Source organism: Lasioglossum baleicum, unplaced genomic scaffold (genome assembly GCF_051020765.1).
Source record: "Lasioglossum baleicum unplaced genomic scaffold, iyLasBale1 scaffold0144, whole genome shotgun sequence".
Classification (NCBI taxonomy): domain Eukaryota; kingdom Metazoa; phylum Arthropoda; class Insecta; order Hymenoptera; family Halictidae; genus Lasioglossum; species Lasioglossum baleicum.
This window is the reverse complement of record NW_027469204.1, coordinates 118081-131656: the sequence shown is the minus strand read 5'-3', so window position 1 is coordinate 131656 and position 13576 is coordinate 118081. Positions and strand designations below refer to the sequence as shown.

General features: G+C 29.0%; 1 pseudogene; it reads left to right on the top strand.

Moving 5' to 3' along the window:
- The first annotated feature begins 4367 nt into the window (after window positions 1-4367).
- LOC143220049 (NADH-ubiquinone oxidoreductase chain 4 pseudogene) lies at window positions 4368-13102 on the top strand (annotated as a pseudogene).
- The last annotated feature ends 474 nt before the right edge of the window (window positions 13103-13576 follow it).

The following is a 13576-nucleotide window of genomic DNA, read 5'->3' as shown; positions in this document are numbered from 1 at the left end:
GTCAATTATTGTGTCTATTGGCAATACTGATGAGCGGATTTACTCCAGCAATACGAGGTTTGACTGTCATACTCACTGGATAGGTGAGGCAACAGTCTTTGCCGTTCGTATCTCACAGACGATGGTACCGATCACGAACGCTTTGGCCTCCGATATATATATTTACACACAAACCTGTGTTGCTCGTCCGTTAAGATATCTACTAATTTGTTTCACTGCACATTATGCAGGATACACGCTACAGCGGGTTAAGATCTCGGAAGGAATGGCATTCGGTGAAAGGTGTGACTTTATGCGCATTGGTATCGTTTTCACGTAGTGTGACGCCCTATTTTAATATTCAGTCCGCGAATTAAAGTGTCTATTGGCTATAATCTTCAGCGGATTTACTCCAGGAATACCTGGTTTGTCCGGCTGAATCTCTGGATAGATGAAGCTATTGACTTATCCGCTCGACTCTCACAGTGGTGGAAACGTTCTCGAACTGCTTGTCTCTAGATTATTCTATTCACACACGAAAATAAGGTGTCCGTCTCTTTAAAATGTCTACTAATTTGATTCCGTGAGGTAGTATGCAGGACACTCGCTACAACTGCTTAGGTTTTTGGAAGGCAATGTGTCCGGTACAAAATTTGACCATATACCAGTCGGTACCGTTCTGCGATGTTTCGAATATCTATATTACTATTTAAACCGTAAATTAAGGTGTTCATTGTCAGTACTCTTCAGCGGATTTGCTTTCGGAATACCCAGATGTACACACGGAATCACAGGATAGGTGGAGCAATTGACTCAGACGTTCGACTCTCACAGAAGCTGCAACGTTTTCGAGCGGTTAGTCCCTGCACCTTCTGATTCGGACATGAAGTTAAAGTACCCGTCACAAGAATCATTACTACCTTCTGCCTATGAATACGAAGTTATACTCTCGATACGGCGGGATATCGTCACCGAGGGTGTGGCTATCGGCAAAGTGTTTGGCTCCTTACCAATGTGTAACGTTCTACAACGGCTTGGCTGTATGCTTCTGTATTCAAGCCCTGAATTAATGTGTCTATTGTCAATACTGTTCAGCGGATTTACTCCAGGAACTCGTGGATTGACGCTCGGAATCACAAGATGGGTGAACCTGTTGTCACAGCCGTTCTATTCTCAGAGACGGCGATAAAGTTCTTGAACGTTTTGACTTTCGGTACTGCTATTCGTGCATGAAAATACGGTGCCCGTCTGCTAAACGGTCCACTAATTTGTTTCCGTCAACAACGAGCAAGACTCTCGCTACAGCAGGTTAATATTCTCGGCAGGTAATGTATTCGGATAAAAAGAATGACTTTATATGAATTGGTTATGACCTCCGACGGTTTGTCTCTCTGCTTTAATATTCAAATCGTGAATAACGGCGTCTATTGTCAATACTTTTCAGCGAATTTACTCCAGGATAACCTGGTTTGACTCTCAGAATCTCAGGATATGTGATGCTACTGACTTAGCCGTTCGACACTAAAATAGGTGGTGACGTTCTCGAACGACTTGACCATCGATATTCTAATTCATACATGAAATTAAGGTGCTCGTCACTAAATTGGATACTAGTTCGTACCTCTGATCGCGGAGCTACACTCTCGATACAGCTGGTCAGTGTATCGGATAATAAGGCACTCTGTAAGAAGTTTACCCCACACGAATTGGTAATGATCTACAGCCGCTTAACGGCCAGCTTTAATATTCAAACCGTAAATTAAGGAGTCTATTGCCAATACTGTTCAGTTGATTTGCTCTCGGAATACCTGGTTTGACTCCCGGAATCGCAGGATACGCGGAACTATTGACTTAACCACTCGTTTCTCACTGAAAGTGGCAACGTTCTGCAACGGTTTGACCCTTGATCTTCTATTTCATACATGAATTTAAGGTGGCATTACTGAATTGTATGCTAATGTGTTTCTGTAAACACGTAGGTATACACTCGAAACGGCGGGTTAGCTTCTCGGACGGCCAGGCATTCGGTAAAACGTTTGACTTTATATGAATTAGTAACATTCTCACTCGGTGTGACGATGTATTTTAATATTCAAACCGTGAATTAATGTGTCTATTACCAATGGTGTAAGGCGGGTTTACTCCCGGAGTGCCTTGTTTTACTCTCGAAATCACAGGAAAGGTGAAGCTATTGGCATAGACATGCGACTCTCATAAGTGTTTGTAACTTTCTCGGACAATTTGACTCTCCATCTTCCTAATGATACATGCAATTCAAGTGTCCATCTGTTACGGGGTCTACAAATTAGTTTCCTTGAACACTAAGGAAGACACTTGCTGCAGTGGGTTAGGTTCTCGGCGGGTAATGAATCCGGTACAATGTTTGATCATTAACAAGTAGTTACCGTTCTACAATGTTTCCAATCTCTATGTTAGTATTTAATCCGAAAATTTATTTGTCTATTGCCAATACTGTACTTCGAATTTGTTCCCGGAATACCGGACTTGACTCTCGGAATCGCAGGATGGATGAGTCTATGGACATAGAAGTTCGACAATCTCAGAAGGCGGCAAAGTTCTCGAGCTGCTTGGGCATCGATCTCCTGATTCATGCAGAAAATTAGGGTGTTCGTCACTAAAGTGCATACAAATTCGTCCTCTGTACACGATGTTATATTTTAGATACCGCAGGTTAATCTTTCAGAGGGTAAGGTGTACGGTAAAACGATTGACTTTACAACAATTGGTGACGTTCTCAGTAGAATTGACTCCCTACATTGACATGCAAACCGTGAATTATGGTGTCTGTTCCCAAAACTCTTCAGCCGATTTCCTCCCGGAATATCTGACTTGACTGTTCGAATCATTGGATAGGTGAAGCTGCTGATATACCCGTTCGACTTGTAAAGGGGGATGTCACGTTCTGCAGCGGTTTGGCGATCGATCTTCTAACTTAAACAAGAAGTTACGGTGCCCTCAATTAAAATTTATTGTAATTTTGTCCCTTGAGCAAGATGTTATACTCACGACACTGCGGGTTAGCATTTCGGAGGGTAATGCCGCCAGAAAAAGGTTGGCACTACACCAATAGGTAAAGTTCCACAAAGAATTGTCTCCGTACACAGATATTAATACCGTGAAATAGTGTGCCTAATGCCCATACTGTGCTGCTGATTTCTCCCCGTATACCGGGCTTGTCTCTCGGTATCGCGGGATGAGTGAAGCTATTGACTCAGCCGTTGTATTCTCAAAGAAGGTTACGTTCTCAAACGGTTTGAACTTTCTGCTTTGCTATTCGCGGATGAAAATGCGGTGTCCGTCTGATGAAATGTCCACTAATTTGTTTCCGTCAACAAGGAGTAAGACACTCCCTGCAGCGGGTTAGTGTTCTCTGCAGGTAAGGTACTCGGTAAAAAGAATGACATTATACGAATTGGTTATGACCATCGACGGCATTTAACGATAACTTAAAATTCAATCCGTGAATTAAGTTGCCTATTGCCAATAGTGTTCAGCCCATTTACTCCCTGAATACCTAGTTTGATTATCGGGATATCTGAAGCTATTCAATTAGCCGATCATCTCTCACAGACGATGGCAACGTTCTCGAGCGGTATAACGCTCGATCTTCTCATTCGAACATGAAGTTAGAGCCCCGTCACTGAAATGAATAGTAACTTCTTCCTCTGAATATGAAGTTATATTCTCGACGCAGCGGGTGATGTTCCCGGAGAGTAAGGCCTTCGGTAAAGAGTTTGACTCTATAGCAATTGCAATCGCTCTACATCGGTTTGACCCCGTTCATTAAAATTCGAGCCATAAATTATGGTATCTATTTCCAGCACTGTTCAGCGGATTTACACCAGGAATACCTTGTTTAACTCTCGGAATCACAGGATGGGTGATGCTATTAACGTAGGTGTGCGACACTGAAAGAGGATCGTAATGTTCTTCATCGGAATGACTCTGGATCATCATATTCATACATGTAATTCTGGTGTTACGAACTAAAATTGATACTAATTTGTATCTATGAACACGCAGTTACACTCACGATACAGCTGGCAACGTTCGCGGAGAGTAAGGTCTTCGGTAAAACGTTTTACTGTATACCAACTGGAAATGTACTCGAACGGATTGTCTCTACCTTAATATTCATTCCCTGAATTAAAGCGACTATTGCCAATACTCTACAGCGAATTTACTCCCGGAATACATGGTTTGGTTCTCGCTAATGCAGGATACGTGAAGCTATGAACTTAATCATACCACTCCCAAAGAAGGTGGAATCATTCTCTAAAAGTATGACCCTCGACATTCTAATTCATACATGAAATTAAAGTGCCCGATAAAATGGAGTACAATAATTTGCTTCTCTGAATACAAAGATGTACCCTCAATACAGCGAGTCGGCTTATCGCAAGCTAAGCCTTTGTTTACAGAGTGTGACTGTACAAATGTACGCAACGTTCATCCACGGTTAGACTCTCCGCTTTACAATTCAGACTGCGAAATAGGGTATCAACTGCTATACTGTGGAGCGGATTTTCTCCCGGAATACCTCGTTTGACCCTAGGAATCACAGGATTCGTGAAACTATTGAATTAGCCGTTTGATTCTCAAAGAAGGTGGTAACGATCTTGAACGGTTTCACACCTGACCTTCTAATTCATACATGAACTTAAGGTGCCTGCCACTAACATATATGCTAATGTGTATCACTGATCACCAAGTTATACTCTCGATGCAGCAGGTTATATTCTGGAAGGGTAAGGTCAACGGTAAAACTTTTGACATTATACCAAGGCGTAACGTGCAACCACGGTTTGACTGTGTATCTTAATATTTACACCGTGAAATATGGTGTCTAATGCCCATGCTAAACAACAGAATTACTCGCCGAATACCTCATTTGGCTCCCTGAATCACATGATAGGTGAAGCTGTTGACATAGCCGTTCGATTCTCAATGTAGGTGGTAACGGTCTCGAAATGTTTGACACTGGGTCTGCGAACACGCACATGAAACTTTGGGTGCCGTCACTAAGATGTATTATACTATGCTTCCTTGAACACGAAGTTATACTCTCGATACTGCGGGATAGGTTATCGCAAGGTAAGGCTTTGTGTAAAAAGTTTGACTGTATTGCAATAAGCGTTCTGCAATGGCTATCTCTGTTCCTTAATATTTTTATTGTGAAGAAGCGTGTCGAATTCCAATACTCTACTGCGGGATAAGTCGCCGAACACGTGGTCTGCCTCTGGGAATCGCAGGATAGGTGAAGCTATAGGCGTATCTGAGCGACTCTCAAAGAAGGTGGGTACGTTCTAGAGCGGTTTGACCCTCAGTCTCCTACGCCATTCATGAAATAAAAGCGCCCATCTCTAAAATGTATACTAATGTGTTTCTCTAAACAGGAAGCTATACTCTAGATATAGCGGGTTAGCTTATCGGAAGGTAAGGCCTTCGTAAAGAGGTTTAGTTCATACCCATATGTAACGATCTAGAACGGTTTGACACTCTACTTAAATATTCAAACCGTGAATTGAGGTAACAAGTACCAATACTGTTCTACGAATTTACTCCAGGAATACCAGGCTTGACTCTCGGAATCACAACTACATGTAAAGTTACTGACTCAGCCGTTCGACTCTCAAAGAAGGTGGTAACGATCTAGAACGGTTTGACTCTCAATCTTCTAATTCATATTTGAAAATATAGTGTGCTTCAGATATAATGTCTACTCATTTGTTTCCGTGAGCACTAAGCATGACGCAGGATACAGCGTGTTAGGTTCTAGGGAGGGTATTTCTTCGGTAATAAGAATGACTCTATACCAATTGCTAATATTCTCAGACGGTTTGACCTTCTACTTTAATATACATAGCGAGAATTAATTGAAATTATCTGCTGCTGACAAATATTATTGTGTATAATTTGCTCTATTGATATTTTCAACTAGTATTGTGGTGAGCTAATCTTATTGCATATGTAATATGACAATTTGTTCTATTGAAATTTTTTACTGTTGACAAATATTACTGTGTAATATTTGATCTATTGACATTTTCGACTAGTATTGTGGTGACCTAATTTTATTGCATATTTAATATGAAAATTTGTTCCATTGAAATTTTCTTCTATTAACAAATTTTATTGTGTCAAATTTGCTCTATTGATATTTTCGACTAGTATTGTGGTGGGCTAATTTTATTGCATATATAATATGAAAACGTAATCCATTGAAAATTTCTACTGTTGACAAATTTTATTAAATTTAAAATATAAATAAGCAAATGATTAAGCTTATAGATTGATAATCTATCGATATAATAGGTTGGGGAAAAAGAAATCCATTATTTTTACGTGAACTTCAAGACTTTATTTAACATGTTTAGCATTGTCCGATTTAGGTCAAATATGCACCATTTTGTTCTATAATTTGTTGCCATTTTAATGGTAGCTTGATTATGCCTCTCTCATAAAAGTCTTGGTCCTTATTAGCGAAAAACTCCAGCAATTGATTTTCACACTCTTCCATTGATGCCAATTTCTTATCACTAAAAAAGTTTTGCAATGCAAGAAAAAGATGGTAATCGCTTGGTGCGAGGTCCGGACTGTATGGTGGATGCATCAGAACTTCCCAACCAAGCTCCCGGAGTTTCTGACGAGTCACTATAGAAGTGTGTGGCCTGGCGTTGTCCTGATGGAACACGACACCTCTTCTGTTGGCCAATTCTGGCCGTTTCTGGTCAATTGCTCGCTTCAGACGGTCCAGTTGTTGACAATAGATGTCTGAATTTAATGTTTGGCCATATGGAAGCAACTCGTAATAAATGATTCCTTTTCAATCCCACCAAACGCAAAGCAGAACCTTCCTGGCCGTTAGTCCCGGTTTGGCCACCGTCTGAGCTGCTTCACCGCGCTGTGACCACGATCGCTTTCGCATAATGTTGTCGTATGTGACCCATTTCTCATCCCCAGTCACCATCCGTTTAAGAAATGGGTTGATTTCATTACGTTTGGCCAAGGCTTCGCAGATGGAAATTCGATCCATCATGTTTTTTGGTGTTAATTGGTGTGGCACCCAAACATCAAGCTTTTTTTTAAACCCAGCTTTGTGCAAATGGTTTAAAACTGTTTTGTGGTCGATCTTTAACTCCTTGGCGATGCTACGACTACTAACATGCCGGTCCACTTCGATGATTTCAGTGACTTTCTCGACATTTTCGACGACGGGCCTGCCTGTGCGAGGGGCATCCTTAACGTCAAAAATACCCGAACGGAATAGACGAAACCAAAATTGCGCGTAATTAGCTGTTACAGTATCGGGACCATAAACACTATTCACATTTTCAGCCGCCTGACTTGCATTTTCGCCCTTATCAAAGAAAAACTGTAAAATGTACCGAATTTTCTCTTTGTTGACTTCCATCTTTAACGCCGTGTAACTCAGAACTGAATGGACAAAACAAAAAACTGCAAACGAATTCTTTTAGTGCGAACTGTTACCTTGACAACGAGCATAAATTTGAAATTGTTTGATCGATAATTTACGAGATATCGATCACTACAGCCATCTACCGAAAATATAATGGATTTCTTTTTCCCCAACCTAATATTATAAAATAATATTTTATATGAAATTTGTTTAACAATTAATTTTATACTATTCAGGTAGTATAAATAATTAATTTTATATCATTTTAGTCGAGTAGTACAAATTAATGTATTATAAATACTGAATTTTATACTATTTTATTAGTATAAATAATTAATTTTGTACTATTTTATTCGAGTAGTAGAAATTAATTTATTATATACAATTAATTTTATATTATCTTTGTCGAGTAGTATAAATAAATTTATTATAAATAATTAATTTTACACTATTTTAATGGTGTAAATAATTTTATGCTACTTTAGTCGAGTAGTACAACTAATTAATTTTATATTATTTCAGTTGAGAAGAAAGTAATTTTAATTAAATTATAATATTAGTTTATTAAATAATTATGATTTGAAATATAATTTAATTACTATTTATATGTTTATTAATTATGTTATAATAATTAATTGAAATCTACGAATATTAAATAAATATTTATTAAATCTAGTTTGTTAATTATTTTATTCATTTAAGGATACAATATCTGTAAGTAAAAGAAAGTTTTTAAATATTAATAGGTTTATTAATTATTTAATGTATTTAGGGATACAAAACCTATAAATATTAAATTAATATAATTTTAATATTAATATTAAATTAAATATTAATATTAAATTAATATAATTTGGGTATTTATAGGTTTATTAATTATTTAACTTATTTAAGAATATAAAATCTATAAATATAATAATTTATTTTAATACTTTATAGGATTAATATTTATTTAATTTATTTAAGAATATAAAATATATAAATATCATAATTTATTTTAATATTTTATAGTTCTCTTAATATTATTTATAGGTTTATTAATCACTTCATAATAATTTATTTAAGGATATAAATATTAAAAAATTTTCAACATTAATAGGTTTATTAATTATTTAATTTTATTAGTGACAGAAAACCAATAAATATAAAATGAATATAGTTTATTAATATTTATAGATATACTAATTATTTTATTTAATTAAGAATATAAAATCAATAAATAATAATTAATTTTAATATTTTTTAGTTTTATTAATATTATTCATTTATAGGTATATTAATTATTTTTTGTAATAATTTATTTAAGGGCGTAAATATTAAAAATTCTTTAATATTAATGGAAAATAAATTATTTATAGTAATTTCTTTATAATTTATAAATATTAATAAATATAACTTATATAATTATTAATTTAATTTAATTATTGTTAATAAAATTTATTATAAGTATAATAATTATCATAAAATTTTAGTATATAAATAAAATATTTTTTTTACATAAAAAAGAATAAAATGAAATTTATAATTTTAAATAGGCCTTTAGTTACAATTTATAATATAAAATTTGCAATTTTAAGTTAAAATTAAGTTTTAAATCGATATTTCAATGAATTTTTAACAAAATATACAAAAATTTTATTATTGCTTTAATAATTAGTTAAACTAATAAATTTTATATTTAGTTTATATTAAATATCAGTATAATATAAAAAAATTTAATAATCAAAATAAATATTTATTTTAGTATTTAATTTCAATAACAATTAATGAAAATTAGATTTGAAAATTAATTTTGAGAAAGATAAATTTAGAGCCAGCAATAGCGGTTAAACTATTTTTATAAATTAATTAAATCAATTGAAATTGTTTATTTTATATTTGTCAATTATTGAAATAAATAATTTTTAGATGAAATTTTTAAATTATATTTAAATTTTATTTTTAATTAAGTAGATATTAAAAATTTTATTAAAAGCCTGGATAAGGTACCCTTTTACAAGAAATAATTAATTATTTAATAATTAAATGTTAATCATTAAAATTAAATAATATTCCAGTCTTTTTATTTATTTAGGAAAACTTGTTTATCAATTTGATAATCCACAATAAGATATACTTATATATTTTCTTTATGTAATGTTATTCCTAGATTTATTGTAAATAATAAATTATAAATTTATCAAAATTTGATACAATATAAATTCAAATCAGAATATGAGAAATTTATGACAAAATGAGTTATAATAATATTTAGTTTTGAATAATTTAAATTTAATATTAATTTGAAGGAGGATTTAACAGTAAATATAAATAATTATGTACACTGAATGTAATGAAAAAGATGTACAAATTGCCCGTGAATTTCAATATAAATGGAATACGTCGTAACATAGAGAAAGTACTGGGAAGTGTCTTTAGTTCTTAAAATTTTAAACTTAATAATTATTAATTTTTGTAATTAATATTTATTTTTATAAATCAAATTTTTATAAAATAAATATTTTACATTTAAAATTATTGAATTTATAAATTATTTTTTAATTTATAAATAGATTTATAACAATTAAAATTATAATTAATATTAAATGTTTAAGTATTTATTTAGAATTAGTTAGATTTAAATATATAGTAAGTAAAGGGATTGAAATTTAATTTTTATAATATAAAATAAAATTTATTTTGTACCTTTTGTATCAGGGTTAATTAATTTAATTTAATTATATTTAATTATCTCGAAAGTACATGAGCTATATATAAATAACATCATGTAGAATAAAAATTATAAATTTATATTTAGAAATTAAATGTTAATCGAATTTACTGATATCTAGTTTTGAAAAAATTGAATTTAATTTAGATATAATTTTTTTTTAATTATAAATTAATGCATACTTAAAATTTTTATATTACAAATTTATGGGCTAACTATAAATTTATAAATTATAATTTAAATTTATTATTATTTATTTTTATTAATTTAAAAATAATTATTAATAAAAAATATATAATAATTTAAAATTAAAATTATACAAATTTAACAATTTAATATAATAATTTCAAAAAAGTATTTTAAATTAATAAAAATTTATTATAATGATTAAATTAGTAACTGTTTATTAATATAAATTTAATTAATTAATAATATTTATAATTAAGGAGTTACGCAAATTTATACTATTATATTACATTAATTAATTTTATATTGTATATATATATATATTCTCCTGTTTATCAAAAACATTTCTATTAGAATTTAATTTAAAGTCAAATCCGCTGACTGAATTTTTAAATAGATACAGTATATGGACTGTACTAAGGTAGCATAATCATTTGTCTTTTAATTAAAGAATGGAATGAAAGATTGAATGAAATATATACTGTCTCAATTATAATTGATTAATATATATTATTAGTTGAAATGCTAAAATTAGATTATGGGACGATAAGACCCTATGGAATTTGATATTAACTTAATAATAATTCTTAATATATTTAATTAATACTATTAAATTAATATTTAATTGGGAGGATTTGTAAATTTATTGAACTTTCTATTATAATATTTATTAAACTTTGATTTTAGGGAATATTTATATTTGATATAACAATACTAATTAGAAAAGTAAATTACCTTAGGGATAACAGCGTAATATCTCTTTAAATAACAAATAAATATAGATGATTGCGACCCCGATGTTGAATTACAATAAATTTTAAATGAAGAAATTTAAAAGTTAAGTCTTCTCGACTTTTGAAGTCTTACATGATTCGAGTTCAGATCGACGTAAGTCAGATCTGTTTCTATCAATAATAATTTGACTAATTAGTTGTACGAAAGGAATTTCATTGCGAAATAATTTTATTGTATATAGTAAATGTTTAAAAATTAAAATTAATATAATTATTTCAACAAATTATAGTGTGTTAAATTTAGAGCTTAAGTAAATTATATTAGATATATAATAAATAATAATTTTACCTTATAAAAATTATTATTATTTTTGAATATTAAATTTTTTAACTACAATGATTTTTTTATTAATTGGGGTTGCCCTTTTAACTGATGTTAAATTTAATATTATTATATCTATTATTATCATAAATTATATTTATATATATGTATATGTATATTATGATATTTAATTTAATTTCCAAAAAATTGTTTATTTGAAACCTTAGTTTTTGATTCTATAATAATTTTATTTAAAATTTTTTTTGAATTTTATTGATATAAAAATATAATTTAGCATCAGATAATTAATTATTATTATTAATTTGCAAAATTAATGTTCTTATTAAACTATAATAATTGTTGAAATTATAATTATTATTTTAGTGTTTAAATTCATTATATTATTTTATTTTAATAATTATTTATTAATTTTTTAATTTTAATTGAATATATTTCTTTTACAATATTAATATATTTAATTTGTAATAATAATAGATGAATATATTTAACATATTTAATTTATTCAGTAAGAGAAGCAACTTTAGGATTATCTTTAATAGTAAGATTAAATTATATATATGGTCATCAAAAATTTAAATTAATTAGATTAATTAATTAAAATTTTTAAATGAATGAATTACTAATATTATTATTAATATTTCTTGTTTATTTAAAGTTAATTTAATTTATGAATTAATTAAGTTAATTTATTATTTTCAGTAACTTTTATTATAATTATAAAACTAAATTTATTAAATTTTAGGTTCATTATTATAAATTTAAGATTAAGGTTTTATTCTTTTAATTTATTAATTTTAACGTTATGAATTTTTTCATTCATTTTTTAAAATTTAAATAATGAATATAAATTATGTTCATTATTTAATTATATGATAATGATATTTATATATATATTTTTTTTTTATTTCTTTAAATTACTTATATTTTTATTTAATATTTGTAGCTGGATTATTAATTATTTTTTTATTATCAATAAATTGAGGTAATTCTATAAATCGAATTTTAGCAAGATTTTATTTAATATTTTATACGTTATGTTTTTCATTGCCATTATTATTTATTCTTTTATGCTTATATATAAAAAATAACTTACATTTTAATTCAATAGAATTAACTAGTAATTATATTTCAATATTTATATTTATTTATATATTATTATCATCCTTAGTTATAATTCCTATTAATATGATACATTCTTGGTTATTAAAAGCTCATGTAGAAGCACCTTTTTATGAATCAATAATTTTAGCACCAATTATCTTAAAATTAGGAAGTTATGGATTATTACGATTAATATTTTCTTTTGAATACTATTTTTTAAAAATAAATAACTATATTTTCATATTTAGAATTTCAGGTATATTAATTTTATGAATATATGTTTACGTCAGTTAGATATAAAATTAATTGTTGCTATTTCTTCCATTATTCATACGGGAATAATATTAATGGGAATAATAACTTTTTCTGATTTATGTATTTGAGGTAGATATATAATAATAATTTCTCATGGATTGAGATCATCTGGATTATTTTATTTAATTGAAATAATTTATAAACAAACATATAGACGTTTATTAATAATTAACAAAGGTTTAATTAACTTAATGCCTTCAATATCTTTAATGTGATTTATATTATGTTCTTCAAATAGATCTGCTCCATTCTCAATAAATTTAATTAGAGAAATTATTTTATTAATAAGTTGAATTTATAAATGTAAAGTTTTATTATTAATATCATTTTGATATTATTTATTAAGATTTACGAATTTTCATTTATTAATCATGGTAATTATTATTTTAAATTTAACTTATTAAATGGTAAATTAATTAATTATTTTACTTTAATAATACATTGAATTCCTTTCAATATCTTTGTATTTAAATTAATTTTAATTTTAATTTAAATAATTATAAAATATTAATTTTAAATATTAGTTTTATTAATAAAATATTAATTTTAAATTGTAACTAAGTTATATATTTACAGAATTTATTAATTTTTTTTATGTTTATTTGTTTCAATTTTTAATTTTTATTATTTATTAATTAATAATATTATTATTGTAGAATGAAATATTTTTAGATTGAATTATATAAAATTTAATTTTATAATTTATTTACATTCAAAAAGAAAAGTATTTTTATTTTTAGTATCATTAATTAGATCAATAATTTTAT